The sequence below is a fragment of the Cupressus sempervirens genome, chromosome 2, assembly GCF_028749045.1.
Source record: "Cupressus sempervirens isolate cs-2001-9-10 chromosome 2, ASM2874904v1, whole genome shotgun sequence".
NCBI classification, from domain to species: Eukaryota; Viridiplantae; Streptophyta; class Pinopsida; order Cupressales; family Cupressaceae; genus Cupressus; species Cupressus sempervirens.
The window spans coordinates 425358629-425361730 of NC_143119.1; positions in this window are offsets into that span (position 1 = coordinate 425358629).

Genomic DNA, 3102 nt, shown 5'->3' on the forward strand with positions numbered 1-3102 from the left:
TTGATGTAGACACTAATTTTCTTATCTTTAGTCATGATGTTGTCTTTGATGAAGAATGGGGACCATTTCAACTTTCTTCATATGAACAAAATTCAAAGGATCAATCTTTGAAGGCTTTTGATTTTGGTGTTTGTCTTCAATTGAGTTTACCTTATGGAAGGGACAATGCAAAATATGAGTTTGATGATGCACTACTTGAGTTTTCTTTCGATGATGTTAATCTTCCTCCTATTGTTGATCCTCTTCCTTCAACTCTATTTATTACTCCACCATCTAATGTTAACACATCTACTCTCTGGCCTAAATAGTGGGCCAAGACCATCAATACTCTTCATCCCGATGAGCTTATTGAGGGTAGATATTCTAGAAATAAGGGCAAGCATCATGATACACTTAACTTTTCTCTCATGGGAAACTTTCATAATATTTATGAGCCTTAGACATTTATAGAGGCAATTGGGAGTCTAGAGTGGGAAGAAGCTGTGGATGTGGAATACTAGAGTCTTATGAAGAATAAGACGTTTGTTCTCTCTAAAATAAGGCCAAGTGACATGATACACTTAAGTTTTCTTGCATGGCCAACCTTCAAAGTATTTATGAGCCTTAGACATTTAAAGAGGCAATCAGGATTCTAGAGTGGGAATAGGCTATGGATATGGAATACTAGAGCCTTATAAAGAATAAAACATGGATCTTCCTCCAAGAAAGAAGCCCATTAGCTAAAAATGGGTGTATAAGGTCAAGTATCATACAGATGGTACCTAAGATAAATATAAGGCCAAATTAGTTTCTTGAGGGTTCACATGGTGGGAGGGCATTGACTATGAGGAGACATTTTCTCGTACTACCCAAATGAGTATAATTTGTCTTATTCTCGCTATTGCAGCTTAGTGTGGACTAAAAGAGCATTAGATAGATATTAAGAGTGTCTTCCTTAATGACAAGTTATAGGAAGAAGTCTACATGGCACAACATCTTGGTTTCAAGGTTGTTGGCAAAGACAACAAAGTATGTTGACTAAGAAAGCACTCTATGGGAAATCCAATGCCCAAAATAAAAGATCTATGAAACCCTTGGTGTCATTAATGAAGAAACCCATGTAAGAATCCAACAAAGAACATAATAGCCAATAGTAACAATGAGCTATGCAAGTCTACCTTAGAGAATATACATTATTTTTATCAAATTTTTTCCAAAACCTTAAGGTTTCTTTGAATTATGATAGAAAATGCTTACCAATCAAATGAGCTTTGTAGAGAAGCCAAAATGTTTTTCAAACCTCAAAATCCCTTCAAAATTTCTTAAGAGAATTCATCCATGGTGGTAGCAAGAGTTTCATAATGAAGACCTATTGAGTCGGTATATTGCAACTGACAGTTTTGTGAAAATCTAGTCACAAAATAGGTAGACCAACTTCTTCGTAAAATAATTGAATTGGAACCTAAGGTTTCTGCATATGGTTTTTAGATCCAACATAGCATCCAAAACTATTTATTAGACCCATTTACTTTATCGAACATGGATTTAAACTTGAAATGATGTCCACAAAGAAAATGCTTTAAACCATTTTATTTGGCATTTCTATACTATAGAACTAAGAATAGAAACACTTAATCTATTTGCAAGTATAACATACTTTTAGCTAAATGACATAAGTGAAATACAAATAGGGTTCTACATTATTTTCCTTTGTTGTAGGAACAATTTTTGGTTTTGTTACCAATGGTTGCAAGAACAACAAAGTTCTTAATTAATATTATCACAAGAAAAACTAATTCTACCAACTAGGTGTTGGAAATATAAGAGGAGTATCTGAGAGGGGAGGGGTGAATTAGATACCACAAAAATAAATTTCAAATCCCTTAGATGTCAAGACAGAACATAAACTTCACTAAAAAAATATTGTTGCTTGACAACTACATAGGCACTTGGTTAATAATGATAATATGATGTAACTCGGTAACCACTCAAATAACAACTATAACATAGCAAATGCTTAACATGAAAATCTTAGAATATTATTTGTGATTAATCTTAATTAACTTAGTTGCATGATTAATCTTAATTAAGCAAGTTGCATACACATAAAATAAATAGCATGAACACAAGTGAAACCAAGATTTAATGTGATAACCCAATTTGGGCAAAACCACCAATTGCAACTAGTTATTAATTTTCACTCTTCTAAAGTGATCCTTGTTTAGAAACAACACTATTAAAGGTTACAAAAAAAACTATTAGGTGTGACCCTTTTAGAGGATTTAATCACCTTGTTAGGAGTGGCCTTGTTAGAGGTATTTAGACACTTCAATCTAGAAATGCCATCTTGTTAGAGGATTTACAAATAGTTGTTAAGAAAACTTTGTTAAGAGATTTAGATCACTACTAAAATGGTCAGAGAATAACAATGAGATGACTCAATTTTTGATGCAATTGAATTGCTGATTATAGATCTCAATTCTAGCTCGAATACTTGATCCTTCCTGATTGAATATATCTTTTCAGCTCCTAAAGAATATTCTAATTATCCTTCTAATTCACTTCTTCTTAACATCTTCTATTCTTCCATACACTTTCTCACATTCAATCCTCAAATTGACCTTATACTTATATCATACATATTGTCAAGTTGGACTGAATACAACTTAGAATATTTAATATTCATCTCCTCAGTCCGCTAGAACCAACAAACAAATCCATTGAACTCAATATGCCAAAACAAGAAAATCCTTTGTTAGCTGACCTTGCTCAGTAGACATTAACTCAAAATGATTTTCCTGTGTTAACCAAGTAAACTCAGTTAACACTGCATCTTCACAAAGTTCCTTTGGTAACCAGTGAGCTTGGTTAACATGGTTCTATTAATCTTTCCTTTGTTACCCGAGTGAGCTCAGTTAACACTCAACTTCTGCAAACTTCTCTTTAACGCCCAAGGTGAACTCAGTAGACACTACCTTGTGAACTTGGCAAACATTGGAATGCTTGGCAGGCATAGTAAACTATCTTCATTTCCTGAGTGAGCTCGACATACACTTTTTGATAAAGATATGAAATTTTGTGTAACATCAAAGATAATACACAATTAACCAATTTTATTCAACA